We start from the raw sequence: 9426 nt of genomic DNA, 5'->3' as shown, positions 1-9426 counted from the left end.
CTCCACATATGTTCTCCCCATTTGCTAAAATAATATTATTTGGAGCTTTCATTCATCCAGTAAATATTTATTAAGCACCTCCAGGGAGTCAAGCAAAGATGGTTGGGAGCACAGCAGTCCCTGTTCTCAGAAGAGGAGACTGACTTGTAAAGAATTACATCACTATGCAGAGTGTGACAATGGTGTCTTCTTCCTGAGTGACAGACTGGAGACGCAAGGGAACTTGTCTTAGGGCCCAGAGCATGATGGAGGATTTTTCTATAGTAGGGAGAGAAGAGGCTCTGGAGGGGACGAATTTGGTCAAGCTCCCGATACTCCTCATTTGCCTAAAGTGTGACTTTGGGCAAATGACCTCATCCCCTTAAGCTTCAGCTCTCTGTTCTATAAAGTGAGCATAACCAATAACCATCTGCAGGGTTAAGGATTAAATAAGATGGTGCAAGGGAAGCGGGTGGTAACTGGGTTCTTGGTCCACAGTAAATAAATGAAGAATACCACTTATTGATATACTTAGGAAGACTCATTACTGGTTCCTTAAATGCTTTTCTCTCCTCAAAATCACAAGACAGCCCCAAACTGACCTCTTTGTAGATGCTAAGGTCCTATCGAACTATTATCATGCATGTTAAGACCTGGAGAAGGGAACTGCAACCCACTCCAGCATTCTTGCCTGGAGAAGTCCATGGACAGAGAAGCCTGGCAGGCTACAGTCCCTGGGGTCTCAAAGAGTCGGCTCGACTAAAGGACTAACACACACATATGCATGAAGAAGCAGCAATGGGGAAAAAATACCCACGTGAAACCACTCTGTAGGTATACACACATGAGAATCATGTGTACGTATGAAGCTGGCAGTTTGAAACTGAACCTGATTGCAATTTCCACCAAGGTATCTGTTTTCCATCCTGGACAGGGCAGATTCCCAGTAGGAGGCGCCTTCTATCCTCAGCTAGATTCTCTGACACCTAGCCTATCAGCTTTTTTCAGCATTTGAACTTTAAAGGGCTGGACACTCGGAGAAAGGGACCCTGACCTGACCTCTCTTGGAAAGCAAAACAGTCTAAGATTGAAGGAGGAGGAGGACGGCTACCTGCGTTTAGAATCGGGCTGGGTCTCAGAAGTGCAGGTCTAGGGCAAACCTCCAGGTAGGAGGCAGAGGTGCCCTCCGAGCTGTGGTTCACCCTGCCCAGAACCAGGCCTCGGGCAGCAGCTCTGAAGATCTAAGCAGAGGCGGTCCACCCGTCTGCCACCTAGTCGGCAGGACACCAACCGGAGCGTCCATGCGCAAGTTCTCGGCAAAGCTGGACACAAGACGCCAGCTGGGAAGGCAGAAGCCAGGGTGCCCCCATCCCGGGCACGGGCTCAGGCTCCTGGAGGGGCTCCACCGCGACCAAGGCTCAAGTATGAGACCCAGAGGGCGCTCAGGGGACCCGGGGTGGGGGGTGGGGGCAGGTCGAGGGCCTGAGATGACTCTCTTTTCAAAAACTCGCTTCCTCCTTACCTACCTCCGCCCATCAGTCACCTTGCAGGGACCAGCCCTGGGAGGTGCGGGCGCCCAGACCCTGCCTGAGGGTGAAGAGGGGAGGGCAGCCTCCCCAGGAGGGGGCGGAGGCGGGGAGGCGGGGAGGCCGGCGCACCAGCTGGCCAGGTGAGCGCCCCACCTGGAAAGGCGCGGCGGGCGGGCCGGCGGAGCTGAACCTCTGCATTTGCACCGGGTCTGGCAGGGACTCCCTGGTCTCCTTAACACTTAAAACCCGGACTCCCGGCCGACACGCCCTTCCCACCCGGCGCCACACGAACGCTGCCCCGGGGGGCAGGGGCAGGCTGCTCTCTCCCCGCCATTCCGGGTTAGCCAACTGCTTGCGGTCCAACGCCCTCGGCCCGCACACCCCCAGCCGATCGGGGGAGTGGGTGTCTTCTCTTCGCTGCTGGTTTCTCGGTGCCCTGGGGCTCCAGGTGGCCCGGAGGCCCGAGGGGGAGGGTCGACGGGTGGGCGGTGCCTCCCGGGGCCGGAGGCCACTCGGGGCCGGCACCGCCCTCCGGCTCTCGGTCCCTCCCTCCCGCACGCCGGCGCTCGGGGGCCGCGCTTCCTGCGTCCACATCCCAGTCCGAGAGCTGGCCGCGCGCTCTCAGCCACCGTGCTCCTTCGACCGAGCCTCCCCTGATCCCGCAGCCCCAGGATCGCGGCACCCTAAGGAGGCAGCCTAGGGGAGGGGGCCGGGGTCGTGGAGCCCCCAGCCCCCGGCCGCCCGACGGAGACCAAGCTGGAAGCGCCGCCGCCCCGGTGAGTCTGCGCCTTCCGCCCCGCCGCGCCCGGCGGAGGGACTGTTCCCCACGGGGCCCCGCAGGGAGTCGACGGCTGTCCAGGTCTGTCTGTAGGGTAGTCTGAGAGCTTCCTGCCAGGGGTCTGCGGCGGAGGAACTCCGTACTCGCATTCTCTGGACCACCCGGCTCCCGGGCATCGCGCTGGGGCCAGCTGGCTTCGGCTGAGAGGAGACAGCCGGCCTCCGGGCTCCCTGTTGCGGGTGGAGGGTGGGAACAGGTGCCATCTGCCTGTCAGTTCCGAACCCGTAGCCAAAGAGGCATCTTCCCCGGGTGCTTAGGGCAGAACTTCTCACTAGGTCCCAGGACACTACTTTGGCGCTGCCCGAACGAGGCCCTTTCCCCCATCCCTTAATCCTTTTTGGAAATGGAGACTTTTAAGGGATTTAAGTTCGTGAGTGTGTGTGTTTTAGGTACTAGAGGCAAAGGGTGACGAATGGGGTGTGAAGAAACCTGTGTACCAGGTTTCTTCATCTACAAATGAAGACCCGAACGCCGGGTCTGATTAACAAGGATAATCACTTTCAGAAAGCTTTCCTAGCCGAAGGACGAAGGCGGGGAAAGCTGCACGTCCCTGCGGTTTCCCCGGTCCCGTCCGGGACTTTCCAGGTAGGTAGCAGCCCCGGGCACCTGTGCTGCGCCCAGAGAAGCCTGTGTGGTCCCGGGTCGGGTCCCTCCTGTCTTTGCCGATGGTCCAGAAGCGCGGAAACGAGGCGTGGCCAGAGCGCGGTGGGCGGGACTGGAGCCAGCCTGCTGAGCCGCAGGAGAGGGATTGGCGTCTGCGATTGCTGGCTTCTGGCTTTCGTTTTGAGGGGATCACTTGAGGATGGGTTTCCTAGTCGGCTCGGGGACCTGTGAAAGGCCTTCGCACTTTGCAGACCTCACACGGGGATCTTGACCTAGGTTGATGGGGCCAAATGCAATTGGCAGGGAATCCCTTTCCCTCCAAATGAGTCCCTCCCCAACTTGGCAGGAGTGCCGCCCAGACCGGGAGAAAACACGGAAGACAGGAGGAGGGGAGGGGGCTGACTGTGATCTGTTCCTCTAGGTGTCCTGAACTGACAGTGTTTCAATGTTTAGGGCCTCTGGAGCACGACAAAGGCCCAGGCCTGCCCCGAGGGTACAAGGCCAAGGGGCCTCAGAGAGCTCCCAGTCTAGTGAATAGTAAATGGCAAGTGTATTAAAGAGGTGGCAATATAGTCAGACCCCACCATTTCCTGGCTGTGTGACCCACAGTGGGCTGTCACAGCCTCTGTGAGCCTCAGTTTCTACACCTGTATAATGGGAATGATAACCTAGGGTGTGGGACATTCATGCCTAGCACATGGCAAGTCCTCTGTAGGAAGCTGTGGTGCCGGGTTAGGGAGGAGGAGAGGAAAGAAAGAAACTCAGGGTGAGGCATGTCAGGAGATCCTGCTAAGAAAAGAATGTTGGGATATTAAATAGTGAAGTAGAGTCTCCTGGAGAGACGGGGTAGGAAGGGTGTCTGGGGAGATGGAACAGCACAGGCAAAGGCATGGAGGTATGAAGGTGCACGGGATGTACTAGGAGGTGTTCAGGTCATGGCAGGTTTATGGGAAGATGAGGGGAAGTAAAGGGAGTGGAGGATCTGGGATGAACTGGACTGGAGAGGCAGGGCCAGGTCATCACAGGTAGGACTTTATTCAGTAGACATCTTGGAACCACAGAGGTCGACTGCATGCCTATGTGGGCTAAGCAGTGTCCTGGGTGCGCAGCATACATCACTGGACAAATTCCGTTCAAGTTCTTTAAGCAGAAGAGTGATTCAGTCCTGTTGATGCGTTTGGAAGATAAACCTAGCTGTGTAGAAGTTAGGTGGGAGTTTGGAGAAGGTTGATAGGAGAGAGGAAGGAGGCTGGCCTGCAGGTTGGTGGGGGCAGAGGGAATGATAAAGGAGGCTGACCTGGAGCCCCATACAGGAGGCAGAGATTAACATGTGCTCTTAACATGTGACCACTGCTCAAGGGTGAGATTTGTGGATGTAGGGTGAGGCTCAGACTACCAGCCTGTCTCCTGCCAGAGTGAGGTGGTTCGATCTTGGCAGGGTCTAAGCTGGTCCAGTTGTGACTTTCCAGCTCTCCATCTCCAGAAGTCATGGGGCCCAGGAGTTCCTGTGTCTGTGCGAGGAATGGCAACGCTGGAAGCAGAGCCAGCAGGCCATCTGCTGTTGGCATTTACACTGGACAGCCTGCCCCTTTGGGGGACTCCTGGGTCATGGTTCTGGTAAATGTTCTTCCCTCCTTCTGTGGGGCTGGTAGTGAAGCCCTCCGAGCCCTGGGGCTGGAGAAGATTGGAGCTTCAGGACCTTTGAGTGTGGGCTTCTCATTTGAGGCACTGAAAAGGCTTTTCTTCCTAAGTGCCGGGGAAGTTCCTGAACTTCAGATGCCTTCGAGGTGAAGGGTCCGCTCTGGCTGCTGGCTTTTGCTTTCACTTTTGTTGTTTGCTCTGAATCTTAGAGGAGTTCTTTTTGCAGTTGACAGATATAAGAGTACTCTTCTTTTGATTATAAGTCTCCTTTACTTGGAAGTGGACCATGCATAGTCTTTCACCTGCCACAGGAGGACCTAGGCATATCCTCTCATTTGAGGAGAAGGGAAGGAACTCACCCAAGGGCACACAGCAAGTCAGCAGCAGAACCTGTTACCCAGGAGACTGGCCACAGTCAGGTCAAAGGCTTGTTCCAGGCCCTGGGTTAGTCCAGGTAGGAGGTTGTCTCAACATGTCTCACTCCTCCCCAGTTTGGACAGGTGGCCCTGTTTAGCCTTGCGATGCTTTTTCCTCCCTTCTGGATTGAGCCTTTGGTGCACTGGCCACCCTTGCTGGGAGCTCTGGCTCCACAAATAAACAGGTCACTTGTTTGGCTTTGCCTGCTCCAGGCCAGACTGCCCTACCCTTTGGAGACAACCCCAAGACACTGACCAGAGGCCATGCTCTGGGGGCGGGGGATTTGCTGAGAACCTCAGGCTGATTCTCAACTCCTCCCTCCTCTCGGCCCCAAGCCCTGTGTCAGGATGCTAGGCTGGGCCTCGCTTTCTACTCTGAGTTGTTTACTCAGGCGAGCAGCCTAAAGTTCCCTTATTCTCTCTTGCCCTAGATTCATCAGGCTTAGCAACCCTTAAATCTAAGCGCTGGTTCCTTTAGCTCTTAGAATATCAGAGCCAAAAGGGACCTTACAAATGGGGAAATTGAGGCCCAAGGAAGGGAAGGGACAGGCCTGAGATCAGAGCTAGGGCTAGGATTCAAGTTTCCTGATTTTGTCTTGAATGATTTTAAGGATGGTTCTTGAAGGAAAAAGAAAGAAATCAGAGCACACACCGCCTCCAAGAACCTCTCTCTCAGTGTGGAGTGTACTGCCAGGAATTTAGGGGGAGACCCACAGTCACACGTCCAGAAGGAGTAAATGCTGAGGCCGCCCAAAACAAGGAATATATGTGTCTTGACATTTTCAGGACCTATCTCTTCAAACTGACATTCACACCAGGGACTAAGCTAGTGATTATACTTACTTGCTGCTCCCTGAACCATACTTTATCATGTGCCCCTGGAGAGACAGGCTCTTAAAGTTATTTTTGCCCCCAGATTACAAAGGAAGTACATGCTTATTGTAGAAAACTTGGAAGGAATATATCACGAGGTGCTGACACCCACTGTCCATACGGTGGTGTCTTATTCAGACTTTTTTTTTTTTTTAGCTTGCTTGCTCTGCTATTTCATACTCTGGTTTTTAAACTCATAATTATAATGTGTACTTTTCTTGTGACAACTTTTTCACACTGGTTCTAACCTGCCAGTCTCGTGTGCTCCTACTATCTGATGGCTGGAAGGTACTGAGGAGGCCAGAATTTTGAGTTGGCTTTGACAGAGCACTCCAGTAGCCTGAATCCTATGCACACATGCATGCCCAGTTGCTGAGTTGTGGCCAACTCTTCGCTATACTATGGACTGTAGCCTGCCAGATTTTTCTGTCCATGGGATTCTCTAGGCAAGAATACCGGAGTAGGTTGCTATGCCTTCCTCTAGGGGATCTTCCCGACCCAGGAATCAAACCCATGTCTCCTGCATTGCCTGCATTGCAGGCATGTTCTTTACCACTGAGCCCAAATTTTGTAACCGTATGCAAATTACTCACCACTGTAGGACTTCCAGGGGCCATTTCTCTGCATCACCGTGGGTGTTGGGGAAAGGGTCCTGTTTACCAGATCTAAAGCAAACATTGTCATCAAGCCTCTTAGAAATGGAGGACCTCAGTTATCAGGGTGGGGTAGGGTGGATGTGATCCACAGATTATAGGAGGGAGGGAGCTTTGTTTCTTCCAATCCTTTGCTGTGTTGGTTTCAACCTAGCTCCCACCCTGTTGTCATCACCCCTTCCCCAGATTTCCCCAGGACTAGGCACCAGGGTGGCAAGTGCAGGTCCCTAGAAAAGTCAGTATTTGGCTTGCTCGTCTCCAAGCCCTGCGTCTTGGACAGTAGGTATTTCAGTGGCAAAGATGTGCAGAAAATGTGTTACCACCAACTCAGGTGATAAGGTCAGGCACTCCACCTTGGGGACAGGATTTCCTGGCATCTCTCAGCCTCTAATAGGATCACAGCCTTACTGCATGCCTGCGTACATGCTCAGTGGTTCAGTCATATCTGACTCTTTGTGACCCCACGGACTATAGCCCACCAGGCTCCTCTGTCTGTGGAATTTTCCAGGCAAGAATACTGGAATGGGTTGCCATTTCCTACTCCTCAGGATCTTACCAATCCAGGGATCGAACCCATATCTCCTGCACTGACACTTTACCACTTAGCCACCAAGGAAGTCTAAGAGCTTTACTAATGCCAATACTAGAAGTGATCTCAATACTAGAGATCATCAATACTGGAAGTGATCTCAGAAGTTCCTTAGGCTGTGCTTACAGACTACAGGCAGCAACTTATCCGTGGGTTTGAAAATCAGTGAAACGGTTTTCCACTGTCTCTTTTGAAGTGAAATAGAAGAAAGTAAACTAGTAAGCAATGCATCTCCTGCCATGAGAAGTATTCTTCAGTGAAACTTTCATCTCAATTATTTGTAGGCAGCTAGGCAGCGGGGTAAGAGCCTCGGGCAGCACTGCTCTGGCTCACCAGTTTTTATACTGTGATCCTGGAAAACTTGGGATTCCTTGGATGGGTCCCAGAAGCAACTCAGGGGTTTATGGAGGGCCAGCTGGAAAGAAACCCTGCTTACAAATATTCCAGATATCACGGTGCAAAAATCCCTTTAAAGAGATTCTGCAACTTTAAATAAAGAAAATTGCTGCTGGTCAAGCTGCCTCGATTCTTAGAAGAAGAAACCGAGGCCAGAAAACAGAGTGGCCTTTGCGGGGCAGGTGGGCTCTCAGGCTCACTTGACAAGGGTCTCCAGATGAGGTGCGAAAGTCAGTAAAGTCAGAGCTCCTGGCTGAAGACAGGTTGGCCCTGCAGCCTGAGTCTCCTCTGAGCCACACTGGTATGTTCAGTAGGAACTCACGTTTATCATAAAGCCTGTAACTGTCCGGCCAACGGTCTAGCTTAAATTGTCACAGTGCACAAAACAGGCACCTATTCAATGCCAGCATTTAAAACACATCACAGGGTTGGTTAGATAGCATTACCAGACATGAATTTGGGTAAACTCTGGGAGACAGTGAAGACAGGGAAGCCTGGCGTGCTGCAGTCTGTGGGATTGCAAAGAGTCAGACACAGCTTAGTGACTAAACAACAAGGGTTCATTAAGCCTTTTGGCATTTCTTTTTTTGATGTCCCCAGAGCTTCCCTAATGGGAACATCCTATAGGCAGTGGGCCCAAGGTCACCCAGAAAATCTTGGCAGAGCCAGGATGAGAATTCACTGGATGAGTGAGGTCCTTTTAAAGACTGTGATCCTTTTTAAAGGCGTGGGTCAACGGTGGCCTGCCGTGGGGTCAGGGACACTGACTGTAGCAGTCCTGGGAGTCGTGGCATGTTGGCATAAGTCCTTTTGGAGGAGTTTGCCATTACCCCACTCCAGTATTCTTGCCTGGGAAATCCCATGAACAGAGGTGCCTGGTGGCCATTGTCCATGGGGTCACAGAAGAGGACACAACTTAGCAACTAAACAACTTATGTGATGTATTGTTCTGGATGTCTCCAGAAGGTTCTACTGTTTCTTCTATTCAAGACCTAGAACCACATGGCTCTAATGCTTGGTGGATTTTATGTCTTTGCCGCTTTTTCTTTTTCACAGCTGGTCTAGAAGAGACAGAGTTTACTTACCTTACTCTTGGTCCACATTTTCCCCAACCACAGCCAGGCTTGTGTTGGTTAGGGTGTGGGCATGGTTTCTTGAAACTTGGGAGTGGGGGGAATATGATAAAAAAACAAAACACTCACACCTCAACTCCAAATACTCAGCTTCATTAGCTGCAGTGTGCTGGGTAAAGATATGTATGGGAGTTGCCCTTGGGTAATTGTTTTCAAACACTGACAGATGCAGATTCTACTGTGGAGGGTGGGGAGGAAGTTGTCTTTGGCTGCCACAGGCTGTCATGTAAATAAATGTACTATTAGTATTGTGTCTTGTCAAAGCTATGGTTTTTCCAGTAGTCATGTATGGATGTGAGAATTGGACCATAAAGAAAGCTGAGCGCTGAAGAATTGATGCTTTAGAACTGTGGTGTTGGAGAAGACTCTTGAGAGTCCCTTGGACTGCAAGGAGATCCAACCAGTCCGTCCAACAGGAAATCAGTCCTAAATATTCATTGGAAGGACTGATGCTGAAACTTGAACTCCAATACTTCGGCCACCTGATGCGAAGAACTGACTCATTTGAAAAGAACTGACTCATTTCCCTGATGCAGGGAAGATTGAAGACGGGAGGAGTAGGAGACAACAGAGGATGAGTTGGTTGGATGGCATCACCAACTCAATAGACATGAGTTTGAGGAAATTCCAGGAGTTGGTGATGGACAGGGAGGCCTGGCGTGCGGCAGTCCATGGGGTCGAAAAGAGTCGGACACGACTGAGCAACTAAACTGAACTGAACCAAGTACTGTGTCTTGATCACAGAGCTGGTGGAAAACCGAAGAGGCCAGTTCTGC

General features: G+C 52.3%; 1 protein-coding gene across 6 annotated transcripts in view; it reads left to right on the top strand.

Annotated features, from left to right (window-relative positions):
* The first annotated feature begins 978 nt into the window (after positions 1 to 978).
* The window catches only part of TMEM51 (transmembrane protein 51), a 57089-nt gene continuing 48641 nt past the window's right edge, over positions 979 to 9426 (top strand). For 5 of the 6 annotated variants that reach the window (XM_004013801.5, XM_042257442.1, XM_060396602.1 and 2 more), the window contains exon 1: positions 2099 to 2284. The gene's annotated coding sequence lies outside the window, so the exon portion shown is untranslated. Of the gene's footprint in view, positions 1402 to 2098; positions 2285 to 9426 lie in introns of those variants that run through there. The other variant, XM_012187497.5, reaches the window with a different exon arrangement.

The sequence above is a fragment of the Ovis aries genome, chromosome 12 (genome assembly GCF_016772045.2).
Source record: "Ovis aries strain OAR_USU_Benz2616 breed Rambouillet chromosome 12, ARS-UI_Ramb_v3.0, whole genome shotgun sequence".
Lineage (NCBI taxonomy): Eukaryota > Metazoa > Chordata > Mammalia > Artiodactyla > Bovidae > Ovis > Ovis aries.
The sequence above is the reverse complement of the archived record's forward strand: the minus strand, read 5'-3'. Positions and strand labels throughout refer to the sequence as shown.